An 18,728-nucleotide genomic window follows, 5' to 3' on the forward strand; every position below is an offset into this window, starting at 1 on the left:
CCTGTCTCTTCTGGCTCAGGTCTGACTTACATATCTTAAAGCCCCACCCACTTCCTGTCATGTGGCTCCCCAGCCACACACAGGAGTCTCCCTGTGCTCCTCTGCTGAAGCTCCCACACAGCCAGGTTAGCCAGCTGCAGTCTCCTAAAGTAACAGGAGCCTCTGGCCCCATTACATAAACATATTATGGTAAGGCAGAGATTCCTGCAGATGCTAGAATTTACCTCTTGACAGACTTCTTGAGGAACAGAATTAGCAAAATATAAGAAAGTATGTTTGTGTTATGTCTGTTCTGAGGATGAGGGCTAGGATTCCTAAGTTAAAGTCAGAGTTTTATCCTAAGTTTTTATTGCTGTTAATTGCCATGTACTTTTGATATTTCTCTACAAGACACAAATATTGTGAATATTAAATTACCTATTTGATCTTTAAGAGATATTCCCCATTATTGACAGACTATTTCAAGTGTTTATAGAACATACCACAGGGCAACATATAGTCTGGTGGGTTCCACTTTATCACAGATAGGTTATTTGCATGTTTTCCTATGCAACAAAAATGTTTTCTATCTATTCAGTTACATTCAGCAGGTTATTTGTATATCTACTATTAGCATATTTTGAATTACTGCATAAATCAGCACCTACAGCGAGAAAACTTAAGGTTGGATAATCAAATGATGCAAAGATTGCACAGTAAATGGAGAGATTTCCACTTTCAAAAAACAATGCATCGTGCTTCAAATTATGAAATGTTTTTGTAATCTGGTGAATAATTACATGTGACTTTTGTTGTCTTAATTTAATAAGCACATTTCACTTTTTAAAGATATTCTGCCTATATATGTGCTAATTGGCTTTCTAATTAGAATGCTGCAGCATCACTGCATCATTACGTGCATTAAGCCCCTGCACGTTTCAAAATGGCTGCAGGGCACTTTAACTAAACCTTGTAAAATGAGGTTTAGATAAAGTGTACCACTGTCATTTTTAAACACACAGGGACTTAATACACATGACAGTGAGGCATTTTAATTAGAGTGGCTGCCCAGGAACTGCTATAATTAAGATGCTTGCTCTCCTCTCTTTCCCAAGCAAGTATATAGGCAGCCTAAGTTTTAGAGGGGGGTTTTCCCTCAGAGGTTGTATGGATTTTTGATTAAATCCTGGCATTTATCTGCTCAAAATAGGAAAAGAGATGAATAACAGTAAACAATTAAAAGGAGAAAAATGTATATTTTGTAAGAGACCAGGTACTCATCCAAGCTTTGATAGATCCTATCATGCAAAGGGTATTCTCGCAAACTCTGTTTTTTGTCTCAACAAAAATAATTTGTAATAGAACCAAAACTACAGTGTTTGTCTTCTACATACTCCGTGAATACATTTTGTTAATCAGGAGTACCACTGATTTTCTATTACAACGTTTTTGGACAATGAAGAAAAATGTAGTTTCAGTTCACTTTCATACAAGCACAGATCTGGAGTAACTCAATTGACTTCACTGAATTGAAACCACCAAAAATTGGTGTAACAGAGCAGAATATGACAAGACATGTTTTGCTTCATGATGTTACAATATATTCTTTGAAGAAAAGTCTTTATGGGAAAAAATATTAGCTTTCAACTGGGGGTTGCACTATCTGAGCTTCTAATATAGCTGTGGTTTTTAATCTAAACCTGCCACATGCCTGCTATTCCTCTGCTCTCCAAATCAGCAAATTGTCAGTCTCAGCTCTGAACCCATGCCAAACAGAGTGCTAAATTGGAGACTTTGTTACTTAATTGTTGACCAGTGTCAGCTCAGACTGAAATGTTGGTCATCACCCTACAATTCCTGAAAAATGGTATGAAAAAAGAACCATTCTTTAAATCTATCTTGTGAGAGAAACTAAAAACCTAATTAGAATTAACCCACAGGAGGTACCTTTAGCTTCTGTCAGGTTGCTGATCAGATTATTTTAATTAATTTTAGAATCTATTAATTTGATAATAAGCTTTACCTGCACAGTTTGGACTTTAAAGGATGTTCATAATTTTACAGCAATTAGTGTAGATAATGAACAACGGTGACAGAATGAGAATTATTTGCTTTTAACACAAAGATAAAAGCTTATTGTGCTCACTTCTTTCTTTTGCCACCTCCTTCCAAAAGGACTGCAAAATTTCAGCATTTTTTTTTCTAAAATAAACAATTAATGCTCGTTATGCATGCTTACTATGAATGTCAGATAAATTTTAACAAAGAGGAATGAGAGAAATACAATGTCTGGGAGAGCAAAGAATATCAACACTGAGAGCGCTACCTTGTTCTCTTTCATTTTGACAGAATAGCCCTACCAGTAAGGCCTCTACGTTGACTTGCCATTTAAGGTGCTGCATTTTTAGCATATTGTATTACAATAAAATGGTGATGGAAGGGGGAAAAAAGAAGTTTTACCATGCAGTCTGTAACTTGGCATTGGATTTCCCCTGCTTTATAGAAAGTGATTTTTTGCTAGATCTTGATCTTTATCTGATCCTTAGCAGTATAACACTTCAGACACCCATATTTGGCAATTTTCTTCTTAATGTCTTTTTGCACAAGTCTCTCATTTGTAAAATAACCTCATTTTTTAAAAAAGCCTCTAATATTAGTATTATGCTGCTAAGGTCTGTTTTCAGTCTGGGGGTGGAGCCTCTGGAAAGGAAAAAGCCGGCATATACAGCACACAGGTGGCTTTGATGAGGGGCAATGAAGAAGGGCTGCAGAAGAGCTGGTGGAGCTGACCAGTGGGGCAGAGCAGGTTCCCAAGAAGCCCCCTGAAGACACCTCCACTGAGCAGCAAGCAGCAAGTGGCTGTGTCGCAGCCCTGTCAAGGAGGGAGCTGCAATATTGGTGCACAGATCAGTGCACAGAGGGTCAGGAGGAAGCTGAGGGATCCTGTAATTGCACAAAGCAGTGTGGGTCCCCATCCCTGAAAGAGGCAGGAGCCTCTTGGTGCACCAAGCAGTGCATCAAGAGGCTCCTGCAGTTGCAGAAGGCAGTGCAGGTCCCCATCCCTCCAAGAGGCAGGAGCCTCCTGGTGTGCAGAACAGTGCACAGGGCCTGGGCAGCTTAAGGGACCCCCAGGCTGCATGAGGCAGTACAGGTTCCCATTCCTGCAAAAGACAGGAACCCCTCGATGCACAGAGCAGTGCACAGGGCCTGGACAGAGCTGACGGGACCTCACGGTTGCACAAGGCAACTGAGTCCTCATCCCTGCAAGATGCAGGAGCCTCTTGGTGCACACAATAGTGCACAGGGCCTGGATGGAGCTTAAGGAACCCCATGGCTGCATGGGGCAGTGCGGGTCCCCATATCTGTAAGAGGCAGGAGCCACGCAGTGCACAGAGCAGTGCGTGAGGCCTAGAGGGTTGACAGGCCAGGTAGTTGGCCGAGGCAGCTTAAGCCACCCTGGAGAAAACAGCAGCAGGACAAAACAACCATCCCAGCAAGGGGGGGAAGCCCTGCAGCCAACCCACAGAGAGAGAGAGAGAGAGAGAAGACAAGCCCACCAGAACTGCTGGGAGTCACGAGTTACCCAGGAAGGGGATTACAGTCCCAAGGAGGGGAAGATATGAGGATTTTCACAGGAGAGGAGGGGACCTCCCCTTTTGGTGATCAAAGGTTAGTCTCACAGCAGCGGGGAGGTAAGGGCCCCCATTCATCGGGGGTGGCTTCATGGTCACTGAGCCATTCTAGTCATGCAGCCTAGAGGAGGGTGATAGTGTTTCTTTATGGTAATCTGTTCTTTTTCCCTGGCATTATTCCTTCCCTTTGGGCATGACTGCTATACCATTGTTGTTGTGTTTGTTCCTTGTATTGTTGGGACCTTTGTCATAAACTGGCGTACTTTAATGTTGTATTATGAGATGGTTATGATCTGCCTTGTTTAGCCTGCTAGTGGTTCAGTTGCTTAAGGGCCTGCTAGAACATCCCTTATTTAATATTTGCTTTCATTATGTTTGTTATTCTTATGTATTGAATCTTAATAATGTAATCTCACTTATGTATGATTAGACTATTGTTTTTATCCCTGCTGGGTTTCACTTGCTGACCTATTGTTTAACCTGTGTTTTACTGTCAGTTGTTCTCTTGCCTGCCGCCTGGAGGGCCTGCTGAAGGTAGGGGCTGTACACAAACTGGAAGACCACCGAGGGTCAAGTCCTATGAACTTAACATTTTCAGGTTTGATATTTTTAAACTGACTTCTCACTTTGTAGAAAGGCACAAGTTGCACAGGGCATGATAGAATTCCTTGACTCTTAACTCTGTTACGGAAGGTTTTTTCCCCTACTAATTTCTACATTCTGCCACCAATACAATGCCACTGACTCTGAAAATAGTTGATGGAAAACAAAATTAAAAGTAAAAATAAAAATAAAATCCTGATTGAACATTTAATGGAATTCATTAATCATTGTGATTTTAATATTTTGTTTTTTCTATGGCAGGTTCTGGCTACTATTAATATTGTTTCACAGCATGATAATATCCACATTTGTAAGATAAAGGATAAAGTAATGCTAAACAGCATTTTCTTTAATTAAAAAAGTAGTTTTGAATGGACTACAATAAAACATCAAAGCAATGGTGTCTTTTTCAGCACCTTTGTTACTACAACTACCTTATAAACAACTATTAACATTTGTCTCTCTCATGTGGCATCTTTCATCCCAAAACTCAGTAGGTACAAAATATAGGGATCACTTCACTTTTATGACCATGATGCCACAGTTTATATAATAAAAGAGTGTTTTCTAGCTCCAGTCATGTAATATGAGATCATATTACAAAAGATTACCCATTCTGCTAGATACTGTACTGATACACAAAAGAATATTTAGTGATTTTTCAGAATTTTATTGGAGTTCTTTCAATGCACAAATGATGATACAAAAGAAAAGTGATTGGTGTTGAAAAATTGACAAGTGGACATTCATTCTTTCTGAGTGGCAGTCAACAACTTTTCAGCAAATGAGACAATGGGAATATACCAAGAAGAATCCTAAAAGTGAAAGCAAATAGTCTTGTTAGAGTGTTATTAGAGTGGTGTAAAGTATTAATGGCTGCCATCAAGAGTGTCTGATTTATAGGTCAATCATTGACCTTGTAAATGTTTGTTTCATTCAGGTTCTAATGAAAGAAGTAATTAAACGCCCTTTTTCTGGTGATAGTTAAAACAATAGAAAGTCATGCCCAAGGCAAAGCACTGAATGGCAAGCTTTATCAGAAGCCAAACTGTTAGTCATCTCTTCATGGATAATTTATGAACCAAGTTATCCCAATAAATTATTCATTACCAATAGTTTGTCCTGCTCTGACCCTAATGAAGCAAAGTTGTTCAGATTCCAAGAGGACACATTCTAAACACTTTTTATTGTTTTAAAAGGAAGTTAGAAAGTTATTTTACATAAATATTGCAATACTGCTTCTTCATCCATTCTTAAAAACGTATTCTACATCATTACACTGACAATCTGCCGGGAGCTTTCAAACACTTAGTTTCTACTGAGAGACCATTCCCAGAATTCAGAGAGCTAATGAAATAATAACAATGAAGCATTTTTTTACTGTGTTCTATTTAGTGATGTTCAATGCCTAGAGCCTTAAAAACAAGTGGTGCCATTTTACACATTTTATAAACAAAATATGATCATGTAACTCTACAGATTGTAAAAGTGACCCAACATAAGCTGAATAAAAAACCCCCCAAAAACCAACAGGGTTTTTTGTTTGTTTGGTTGGTTGATTTTGTTTGTTCGTGTTGCCTAAAAGCTGCTACTATCAGGCTCTGGTGGACTGTAAAAAGGAGAAAATTCTAAGAACAACTGCTTTCCCCTCCTCCTGCTCCCCACCCTCTGAAAAAAGCACATGCCAATCTGTGAAGTTCTCTCTCAGGAACTTGTAAGTGAATTCCCAAACAATATTAACTGTCACATTTGGAATATAACCCAGAGAGATTTTCTCCTCAGCTGCCACGGTACAAGTCTATGCAAAATTTTCAAAGAGATGGTCACCACTGACTAGAATGTTACCAGGGGGTACAAAGTCAGCGCAGCAACATTGCACGCCTGCTGTGTCCACGTTACCAGGGAGACAGGTAGCTATGTCAAAGACATTTTCAGACAGCACATTTCATGCCTCCCAGGAAATGCCCTAACCACCGCTTATAGGCTACTTGAAACTGTTTGTGGAGCAGAGACTCAGGACTCTTCCATTTCCACTGGAGTGCCTAACCATTGGACTACACAGTCATAGTCTCTCTCATGTATTGTCTCTCTCATTTTCAGCAGAGAGGCCAGTCTTCAACAAGAGAGTGAGGCTGGGTATGGACATTCCAGGAGGTTAAGGGAAGGCTAAAATAGAGTAAAAATAGCCATCGGATCTAAGGTAAGATGAGATTGAAGGGTTACTGGGAGAGTGGGGAAGGGAATTGAGGGTATCAGGAGGGCAAACAAACCTGGGGGGAATTGGGGGTGGGGGCACGCTGCATCTGTGCAGGGATTGGCTGGATCAGGGAGCAAGTGGGATTCATGGAGGGATCAGAGGCAAGTGAGATCTGTAGCAGATCAGCGGAGCAGGCAGGATCCACAGGGAGTTGCTGGAGTCTTGCAGTGTTTGGCAAGATCGGGGGGCTCACAGGGTCCATGGAAGGGTTAGGGAAGATCAGGGGCTATTTTTAACTCTCAAACTCCCCAGCAAACCTACCCCTCATCCCTCCCACCAACAGGACTTACTTCCTCAGCTCCCAGCATTGGCAAATGCTGATAAAACCAGCACTAGGGGTGGCTTGAAACATTGGGGGTTGGGGAGAGGGTGGGCTGGTCCACAGGCAGTGGGGAGGGCAAGGTGTTGAGGGGCTAAAAATAGGAGAGTGGATAGGAAAAGCTACTGTATAGAAGCTCTGGAAAGCTAGATCAATCTAAAAATGGCCAACCTGATTGACTCCTTGGAGTATGGCTCATTTAAAATAGGGTTGGCCATTTTAGACTGATCTAAACTTCTTGGAACTTCTGTACAGTTCACACTTAGATGGACCTAAAGAGGGAACTAAGTGTAAGGTCCGCACCTGGGCAAACTAAGTTAAATTGGGTAGCCATTTTTAATACAATCTTGTCTCTCCCCTAATCTCCTCCCCCCCCCACCCCAAACATCTGTATGTACCTTACAAAGTCTCACTGCTCAGCTTAGTCTATAGCCTGGCCTAAGAAGGTAGGTCACATACAGGGAACTGTGCTGGCTAAGGAATGAATCAAACCATTCTCACTTCTAAAGCCAAAAGGAAGTACTCTGGAGAGGGTCAGAGTATCTGACAAGCCCTTGTTTCCCAGTGTTTCCTATTAGTTCCCACGGGAAGATTCCTTGTGTCAGAATTCTGGCTGTTTTAGATCCCTTTTTGAGGTATATTTCCTCATGCACTGTACAGGTAGCCAATGGACTTAATACAGGGTTCTGGATTCTATCAAATGACTAAAAATTAGGTAGAAGCCAGGATAGATTTGCATCTTATAAACTAACAAAATCAGAGATGTATTTACTTAGTTTATAAAGGTGCAAATATACCCTGTCTGATTTCAGACTAATACAGCTAACTACCTCTTTCTGCTCATAAACGTTAGGTGCCATAATGATCAAGATCTTCATTAGGTCTGTCCCCTAAGCCCAATACTCCATTACCCCTAAGCCTTCTACAGTCATTTACACTGTGACACAATGAGTATAAAATGCTGTGGTTCTGATATTTCACCCTCTTTGTACAGGAGCAAATGACTACAAGAAGCTGCAGGGCTTCTGCCTACCCCAGAGAGGCATTGCAAACATAAATTCATTAATGTTCACAAAGTATTTGGACACCAGAAAGCTGGAGGTTATACAAGAGCCTAGGACAAGTGAGTGAGAGAAAGACTGCTTTTCTATATTTATTTAGTTGGAAAGGACAGGTTTCCATTTATCATGGAAAAGGAGGATGGAAGAAAAAGGAATAAGAATTTGCAAGTGATCTGATGAAAACATTTTGCATGGGGTATTTTTTTGTAATTTTAGCATTAGCTTTGTGAGAGATCAAGGCTGGAAAAGCAGATTTGGGGTTTTAAGTTGCACTGGTTTTTAAGATGCAAACTGGTACTTTAAAGAAGTCCCAGAATCAATGAGCGATCTGCAGCACAAACATGTATAATGCTATATGCATCTTAATGAATATTTTCTGTCACACCTTCCTGAAGACACAAAAATGTACTTCATTCAATGCCAGTAATGGATTCTGGCTTCTAGAAAAGCTAATTTTCTAATAGGTTGATTTAGGCCTGTCCTCTGAGCCTTCCTATGTTTGGTAGTTTATGCCAGGGGCACTGGTTCTGTTGCGGAAATAACAGTGGGATTAAGAATGTCAAACTTTACTAACACTTTAATGAAAAATTACCTAGTTACAGTTGTTAGATCTTTTCCCCCTTAACTGAGCTGTGTATTGGGATAATTTGTTGCTGGCTTCAAAAAAGCTTTCAGTCAGTGGCATTTCTGCCTGACTTAGGGTATGAAACCCTCCTACCTCTGTCTCTCAAGAGCTTTAAAATTGGGTCAGATTTCTCCTCATATTGAGAGTTTCTCTCTGACTTTACCTAGAATGAGGACTAGATCTTGATTTGATTCTGTGGCTGGAGTGAGTCTAGAAGAACCAGGGGCACATGATACCACCCTGAAGGAAATAGTAGATTAAAAACCATGCCTCATCATGCCACCTATCCCTGGTGAGAATGTCAGTCTCAACTGTGAATTCATAATTATTTTAATTCTTTAACATGTCCCCACACAAAGTTAGTTTTAAGCTTACCTTTAGGACAGTCACAAGCCTTCATTTTGCTTTCTTTCCTTTTTTTAAGTCACAGTTATTATGTCATTAGTGTTTATCGTGATTTCCACTATTTGAGACAACTAGCCTTCTCCTTGCTTAACCCAGTTCAACTGAAGATAATTAGGGCTTCATTATCCTTTACACTGGTTTTCAGACTTGAGTCACACCTCTGGTTAAAATTCGTGCTATACATTTTACTTCAGTAACAGACCAGAATCAAGCCTTTGCCATTTCATGTTTTCAGTTCTTTAAGAAAAATATGGATAAGCAAACAGGACTGAGGATGTTTATGATATGATTTGGTTGGAGCCAGGGACATTTTTCTTTCCTTGAGTTGTGAACCTATTTTTTGTGCTGGATACAAAAAATAGGCGCATGGGTCAATTTGTGATGTACCTCATAATGGTTTAAATCAGGGTAACTACTGAATTCAGCAGGGTAACCGCTACAGATTCTGGCCGTTTGACTCTTTCCCTTAGGGATGTTCTTACCTGTGCTGCTGAAATGTAACAGACCATGAGCCCGGCACATGTACTGAGCACTAATTTAAAAAATAGCATTTTCCCAGAAGCAATTGTGGGAGACTAATTATCTATGGACGGCAGGTTCTGAGATCCTGTGCAGTCTAAAGTCAAGTACAATAGTTGGAATTCTATTACTAGAACAACTCCTTAATATTTTAAAGGGAAATTTCAGGTAAATCCTAAATTATTCTGAAAAGATAATGAAATATATCACAACCTCATGCAGTCTATATAGGAAGTGATCTGTCCACATGTAAACACATTTAAATGTTTGCCAGTCTCTGACACCCCCAAAATGGCCATTGCAATTTTTACATTTTGAAATGCATCCTAAAAATGTATTATGCTCTGTAGAACTTGAACTCAACAACAGATCATTGCTATTCTGATTCCTTTTGATAAGTTCAGGGGTTGAACCACTGCAGGGTAACCTTAAGGTGAAGTAATGATACCCCATAGGACATTCATTTTCTATTTCCAGGCATTTCCTTCTTCAGTCCTGCTATCTGCACACCCACACAGCCTTTTAGACTAAGGCTGTTTGTTATTACATGTTTTAACTCAGATATCAGTTTTGCTGGACTTTCAAGTTACCCTCCTAGATCAAAAATAGCCTGTTTTCCCAAGATCATTAAGCCTTCATAAAAGCAGTGTAGTGAGGAACCCTGAACTCTGTAGGTAACATAGTGTCACTACTTTAGCTTTGCTTTCTCAGGTCCCTTAATACAACATTGTTATAACAGCTGCACAGTCATTCCCTTTCTTTCACCTGAGCTGATTATTGTATTGAAGTCCATGGGTTAAAAAAGTTGTGAAGGAATCTTCTGTGGAAGCAGCTTTAAAAAAATCTAAAGAAAGGAAATGAAAAGAAAAGACTCTTTTTCATTTGCTAACCTGTTTTTTTCTTCTTCACTCTCTGTCTTCTAATTCATGATCTCATTAGAAGCCACTCACACTGTGGCACAAGATTGCCATCTACAGGCCCCACACATGAGAGAGAATTAATGCAGACCTATTACAACCTGCCTAACATCTAATACCCCAGGTAACCTGCCTCCAACTGACCACTTGCATTCTTTCACACATTTCCCTTCCTCCCCCTTCCTTCATATATCTGCCCATTGTCTTCCAGACTTCCACCAATTTGCATTTTCATAGACCCACATGCTGTAAATTAGCTTCTTTTCTACCTTGGAGAACATATAAAACAAGCAGAGTCTGCATGCCTGACGAAGGGCGTTTGTTCCAAGAGCTTGCAAAAAACGTTTTACCAGCTATTCAGTTGGTCTAATAAAAGATATCACATCTACCCAAAGAACCTTTCCTGACAACTCCTTACTATCTAAGAAAAACAAGAATGAAATATATTCTATTTCCCATGAAAATTCAAGCCATATCCTCTTCATTTTGAAATACTTTGACTCAGAACATTAATCTACTGTCCACAGGTAGAGTAAAAGTTAAGGGCTATGTGATGTGGCACATTGAGATTAAATAGACAGGATAAAAATGATTACTTTTTCAGTAAATTCTTCTACATATTCATGCCCCAGTTCTTATCTTTTTTTTATAGCTCCAAGAGATTACAATATGCTCCTGCATTCTAATTTTCTTACAACGTTACTTCCCCATGCTCATATTTTGGTAATAAAGCAGAAGCTCAGAACATAATCAACAGGACTTTCTCATAAATAGAATACAAGATTAACATAGAGTTGTTGGGATCCACACCAGGAGGAAAGGGCTCTTATCTTGGACAGACACTGAAATGAAGTTTGCAAAAAAGTGCCAGCATGTCTGTATTTACAGAAGGGAAAAAATGTACTAAAGCTGTCCATTGGTGAAAGTCAGTTCCAAATGACTTTATCAGGGGGAAAAAACCCAAGCATCAGCTTCAGTGTTCCCACCCTAAATTGAAATAAATTGCAAGAATCTTTCTATCATCTCAGCGTTCATGATAAAGCACGGAAGAAAGAAAGTTGGCAAAGTGATTACCTATATGCAACACTGTAGGAGGAGCGTAGGAGTAAAATTAGTCATTTTTCCTCATTTATCTTACATAAAACAATTAAAATGCTTAAAACTTTTCTGTTTTGGGGACTGAAAAACTTGAAGGGAAAGCCCTCAACAGCAATAATTCAATTCTAATATCAAAACAAAGGGCTACATTAAAATAGAATCAAAGATGCAAGTATATGTTATCAATCTCAGGGAAAGAACAAACAAAAGCATATTAAAGGGAAGTTGTCATTATCCCCCAAATAGAACATTACAAAGCAAAGACTTGCAAAGATGTGGAAATGCACAGCTTTCCCAAACTACTACACGATTCCTATCGGCTATAAGTGCTGTAAGGCTTACATCCACAGCAAGTTGACATTTTCCCTGTTTGTGGACTGGCTAAGGGGACACTGATTTCTCCCATTTAGCTGCTCCCTAGTGTTGATTTCTCTCCCACCACAACTTTGATGTTCCATTCTATATAATTTGCTTGGGAGTTGGTTCCATGGGGAGATCGCCTGAGACCACCCAGCAAACTCTCTCTATGGGGCTCCTCCTCCCTTACACCTCATCCTTACCACACCATTTCTGAATTCTCAAAAATAATTCACAAGGGATGGTTTCCCCCAGTCTGAAAAATAGGGGCTATTCAATTATAGACAATGGCTAAAGCAAATAAACCCTAGGGCTTACAAGCTGTCCCACAGTCCAGGATTCAATGAGGCTATCACCCCTTGAAGTCCTAGTTTTCTGTCTATGTCCACCTAGTGACCAGACAATTCACTTCAGTCTGAGAAGCCAAAAGCAAAACAAATGATGACCACAGGAAACAAGAATAAAACACAGTCCCTTTGGGTTCAAGAGGGCAGTCTGATTCTTGTGGGGGCTAAGTCCACTTGATCCGCCCCTTTTCCCTCTCAGCACCTACTTCATGGTGGCAGCTTCTGATTGGCTCCATGAACATGATCCATAGCCTCTGCAACAAGACTTCCTTTAGTGGCAGTCCTCCAACCACCTATACCTTCCTCACGGCACGTCTGCATTGCTGAAAACCGCTGGCTAGCATCATCAGGAGAGTCCTCCACCATCCCCAACTCTCGTATGCTGGAGTCTCTCACAGGCTGCCCCTCACTGGGACCAGAAGTACCTGTCAGGGTTCTTTCTCCACCAATCGAGTGGGAGTATTCACTCTGAAAATGCAGCATGCCATTATGTGCTCCCACACTGATCTCTTTCTCTCCTGAGGTAAGTATAGTGAAATTATTCTCTTTCCTGGGGAGGCCGCCAGCTCTGAAACCCTTCCCATCACAATTGCTGATTAAACTGGTTACGGGCAAGGCTTACATATTTTTCTCCAAGCAAGAAGAGGGTGACAACGCTAATTATAAAAAACTAACAAAGAAGAAAATTGTCAATAAAAGGTCCCCTCCATAACAGAAAACAAAACAGGTTAATGTATATCTTCATTAAAATGCATAGTTACAGAAACCAGGGTTTAAACAATTTTTCATTTACTTTAAATGTGTAATTTCCATCTCTTCAGGGTTTCCCAAAACCTAGGGCTCTAGCCCAAATCCATAGGTGGCCAGCCATAACAAAAGAACAGCAAAGATGGCTATCACTACCCTTCCACTCCACCCTGTTCTCAGAGCGAACATTGATGAGAACCAAACAAAACAGAAATCCCTGGTAGAGTCACTTCAGGAGTGATCTTCATGGGTTGGCCATTGGAACAAAATAACGATGCATTAACTGGAGTAGCAACAGCATGACTGGAAAAAGGATTTTTTTTTTTGCTTGAAAGTAGAGAGAAAGAGAGAAATATGACTTAGGAGGCCCTTGCTAAATTCTCACTCTCTTCTAAGAGAGTTTTAGCCAGCTGCAATCATCCAGCAGCAGTGCTAATAGCAGAGACAGAGAGCACACCAAATTGGGTCCAGCCAAAAAAAAAAAAAGAACAAGGAAGACCCCAAAGGAGACTAGGCCAGAAGAACCAGCAAGTTCAGCTGGAGTTAGAAGAGAACCCTGACATAGCAGGGTGAAGAAAGCAAACAAAACTACTAAGGTGGTTTTCTACTTAAGCTGGCTAACATGTAAGTTCATGACATGCAACCTTGGCCATATCAGTTTGTCTCGGAAAGGTAGCAGGGCAGCAAGTGAAGTTTAGAGAAGTCTTAGAGAATTAAGGAGGAATTTGGTCCAACTATTAACACTTTATTAGCTAATATTAACCCCCTCTTTCACCAGATTCTATGCTCCTCTTCTAAATAAAATTATCTCTGGGAAATTATTAGGGCGATTAGTCCTTTGCCAAAATTTGCTTTATTTACTTTATCATCCCAGTGGCTTTTCTCCCCTTTCCAGTATAATCAGTTTCTCAAGGAACAGCAGGTACAGTTAGGAGTCATTTTGAGTGGAAAAACCATATGCTAACAGAAGAAGAATTCAGGATGCAATCCATGTGAGGAAAGAGAAGCAGTTTTGGTACCAAGTACTAAGCACAAGAAGAGGGAGGAGGGTACACACGATACAAATCTGGATGATTAGATTATGATTAAGCTATGTTTTTAAATTGTTCAGCTAATTAATATCTCAAGCTAGGTATTTTTTGGATTAAATTGTCACTGAATAAACTAATCTCTCTCTTTATTGAAAAGTCTTTGTATATTCAGTGGTGGACAAGATTGGTGCACAGCCATAACAAAATTGTACCAATGCCATCAACTGTACCTCTCAAATTAGAGGTTTTAAGACTATTGGTAGGCCATTTCCTATGACAGTCTTTACATGGCCTGTAGCGTAGACGAGGAGCCTCTCTGGGCTGAAAGAAACTGTCTTGGCATCTTAGGATATGGAAATCTTCCATCTGAGTAGCAGTGACCTAAAGTTCCATCTGGCTCTCACAACCTGCAGCCATTAAAATGTTCCTCATTGCTCTATCATCACTTTTACAGGAAAAAATAGTTCAGGTGAGGTACACTCACCCACACATTCTGACTCACATGCCTTTAGAAGTAAAAGGATGAAAATACTCTATATATGCTTCCTGGGGTTGTTCTCAAGCACCCTAGACAATAATCTTGCATAACGTGATAGCTTCCTTCTGGGTTTGGCACATACAAGCAGGTACAGATAGGTAAGGCCAGCTCAAGAGTGTCCTGTCCTGGAAACTGTAGAGACACAGTAGATGTATCCTTGATTACATTCAGCTGTTGATTAAGTTGTTTTATACTGTCTGCCCAAAGGCATCCCATACAGTATCAGTAGGCTACCCAAATCAAACCCTGTTTCACTCTTCTTCAAATGCTCAAAACTGGTATCTTGGGAGCAACTAAGTACTAGCCATTAAAATCCACTGGCAACCCAAGCTGTCACTTGGGTCTATAGGCCCAAGTACCCAATAGACTAGAGGTGGGCAAAATATGGTCCATGGGCTGGATCTGGCCTGCCAACTAATAAGATCTGCCCTGCAGGAGATGGCTGCCAATTGACTCCTGCCCCAGCACATGAGGTTGTGGCTCCAGCTCCTGGCTGCCTTCTACCCACTCCACCTGCCCACTGCGGGTGGCTGAGTAGATGGGAGCTGGAGCCGGAGCCTCTCAGACTAGGACAGGAGCCACCCAGCTGAAGCTTCCTCTCTGCCCGGAGTGGTACAGCACGAGGAGAAGCCACTACTGGTAGCGAGGGGAGCCAGTCAGAACCCAGGCAGCTGCAGCTGTACCAGCAGCAGTTTTGCCAATAAGATGTGTGTGTTGGTCAGGGCTGGCCCAGTGGTTGAAAGCAGGAGCACAGTGTAGGCTGCCCCAGGTGAGACTCAGGCCAATTCAGAGCACCTTGGGGGCAGCTACAGACCGTACTGCCTAGATAAGCTCTGCTGTACGTGTCCCCTGCCCTCTCCTCCCTTACCTTAGCCCCAGCTGGCTGCTCAAACCCAATGCCCAGGCAGTTCTCCCACACACACACATGCACACACACCCCACCCCCATCCCCACAGGGCAGGGGCATTCAGAGAGCAGATCGCAGCTCTGCCCCAGCCCCCAGACCCACACTGTCACCAACCACCCCATGATCCTGGCCTCGCCTACCCATCCTACTCTCAAACATCACTCCCCTCCTGACCCAGCCCATGAAAGTTCATTGAAACACCCTATGTGGTCTCTGGGCCCAAATAATTGCCTCCCCCTATAATAGACCCAATTACCCAAATTGACTACTTACATCTGTACACATTTCTCCTCATTTTTTCTATGCCTCAGTCTCTTTCCTGTATAATGAGAACAGTAATTCTCTTAAACATCATAGTTTTAGAGAGAATAAATACATTAGTGGCTGAGGGAATCATTGGTTATATACATGTTGTGGAACAAAGGTTCGCTACACAGTATAAATGTCCTATATTGCCTCTCTGAATCATCAGGGATGGTTATCAAGCCCCTGGCTCATAAACATTAAATGATGTATTTCTCATTTATTTTTCTTTATTTTAAATGTTCTCTATTAACTTGAACTTTTGAACTTGTTCAACTCGTCAGACTTTTGTGTTTTAAAGGTTATTGCACATAAAGGTTCTTCCCTATATTCTTTCAGAGCTGGATAAAACAAACGTAGTTTTCTTCTGATGTCTTTTCTCTTTCCTTTTTTTCTTGGTCCCCAGGGAGAATTAAATACAGCAAGCAGTAATATCTAGCAGGTAGACTTTAATGCAGCTGAGAAAGAGTAATACAATGGTCAACAGTAGAACTCAATTACTGTACATCTCTCTTAATGCATGAACAATTTGTTGCCAAGCCTATTAAACCCTAATTTAGTAAATGCAATTATTACTTTAAGGAAAAATAGTGCACATAGAGAACAAAATCAGTCTGTGGTGGCAGAGCAGGAAAATATTCCTTAGATTGAAAATACAAATGGGCCAGCTTCATCCATAATTTAATTGCACTAGACCTGTTAACGACATGCAAAATGCTAAAAGTACTGACACAAACATATGCAGGCCATGCTATTCCAAACTGCTAACAACTTCAGCCTTCTTTCTGTCTTCTGGAAGCATAATAAAGGCTCAGCTTTGATCAAGTAATAACCACTGCTGCATACTGATTTCAAGTTTTTTGTTTGGGAAACATTCTACAGAAAGAGGAAGGAGACATTGCTTTATGCTCTGGAAAGGTTAAACTGATTGTGTTGGATCAGAAAACTGGTGCTTTTACTTAATATTTACACATTACAATCCAGACTCTAAAGTCTGATCCACATTACAACATGTTGCCAGTGCAGCTCCAAACCAACATAGCTAAGCCAGGAAAACCTGTCTGAAATCAGCTGTTAGAAGCGGTCTATTTGGGCAGGTAACATAAATAAACTGGCAGGTTAAAAGCCCTTATGCCACATCTGCACCAGGGAGCTCTGATGACATAAGTATGCCAGCACAGCTATTAGCTATAGCACCTCTGTAATGTAGAAATCTTTAATTCAAAATGAAGCTACATTTTTAATCGTTGTGGTTAAGAAAGTAACTTTCAAAATGGGAACAGAATGTAAGTCAGGTGACATCTGCTTGAGTGTGCAGATTGAAATAGAAGCCATCAGGAGAAACACAAACTGTTCCCATTTGTTCCAACTAAGCAGTAAAACTGTTGCCTAATAATGATTATCTTAACTAGAAATATGAGAGTTATTAATGCTTTTCACATTTTAAAAATATGTGACTGCTAAATATTTAGTTTTGACAATAATATTTTTCACAATAGATCATTTGTGTGAAATGCATTTTCACAGGTTTTCCATCACCTAGAATCAATAGTGTTATCTATTTTACTGATAATTATATTCAGGATACTACCTATTGTGAACAGAATCAGAACTCGTGGTAGAGAAACTATCTTTTATTAACGGTATCTTCTTTCATTGAAGTTAAAGGATCTTAGAAAGTACCTCTTATTTTCTTTCCACAGTAAGGCATAATGTTCAGGCATTTTCCTGCCGATAGGGATCACTATTGGTTATATACGAGGGCATGTTCACCCTTCACTAGTCCTTTCAATGGGACTGAATGGAAAAATGATACTTTCAGAAGACTCAGTAAAGTCAAAATGGGTTAACCTATGCAAGTCAAAGATGACTCATTAAACCTATCATTTTTGTGGCTATTAGTCACAATCTCTGTATTATCAAAATAGTCCGTTGTTGTTATATTTTCTTTACAATTAAAATGTAAAGTCTGGTTCTCTACTGCCTGGATGTCAAATGCGCCATACCAAATCTGATTGGTATAAGCAGTGTTTCACATTCATTTCTCATTCCTCTTGCACAAGCCCAAAGACAGGGAAAAAACAAGTCCATAGTATTACATGAGTACTTGCGGGACTCTCTACTTGGGGTAGGTGTATATTTAAAGGATTTTGCCTCATGTGCACATTCAGAAAAGCATGTTACATTCCTAAAGATACAAAATGGCCTTGAAGGAGCTATTTTAACTGGTTGGTCCCATGCACAGTTAGCAGTATATGGCTTCGCAACTTGAGTTATCTAGAACTTAAACAGGCATTCTAATATTATAAAAGCCTAAGTCTGTCTCTCTGTCTGTCCATAATGCTTTATTCATGCTCTGATTGGCTGACAAACAGTCAAACAGAGCACGAAGAAGCATTTTGACAGAAGACAGCCTGCTGCCTTTATGATGGGGACACAGGGGATGGAGTGTGGGGGGGTGAGGCCAGCAGGGCTGGCCTCCCCACCGCACCCCCGCCTAGCTCCCTGAAGGTAGTGCAGGGAGTGGAGTGGGCCTGGGCCCAATGTGGGGGGAAGGGGATTGGGGTGGGAGTGGGTCCGGGCCCAACATGGGGGGGAGCGAGCCCAAGCAAGGGAAAAGCTGACTTGCTGTGGTTGGGGGTGGAGGGAACAGCAGACCCGGCCCCACTCAACCGCAGTAACAGCTGGGGGAGGGAAGGAGCAGGCCTCCTCCCCACCTCAAGCCTAAGCCACTCCTCCTCCACCCCCTCCCCCACGTCAGCCCCGAGCCTGCTCCTCCTGTCCCCAAACAGGCCTGATGCAGGGGGGAAGGAGTGGGCACGCTGTGGCAGCAGTGGTGATGGTGGGGGAAAAGAAATGCAGGAGGGGAGAGAAATGATCCTGAGCTGGGGGAAAAGCCAGCCCACTGCACCAGTGGTGAGGGGACAGCGGGCCCAGGCTGTCCCGGCCCAACACAGCAGCTGCAGGGGGAAGGGAGAAGTGAGCCTCCTCCCCTCATCAGGCCTGGGCCCCCTCCCACCCTACCCCCACTCCCCCATGTCAGACCTGAGCCCGCTTCTCCCATCCCCCTGCCACCACCAAGC

The sequence above is a fragment of the Crocodylus siamensis genome, chromosome 10 (assembly GCF_052110815.1).
Source record: "Crocodylus siamensis isolate JL-2025a chromosome 10, ASM5211081v1, whole genome shotgun sequence".
NCBI classification, from domain to species: domain Eukaryota; kingdom Metazoa; phylum Chordata; order Crocodylia; family Crocodylidae; genus Crocodylus; species Crocodylus siamensis.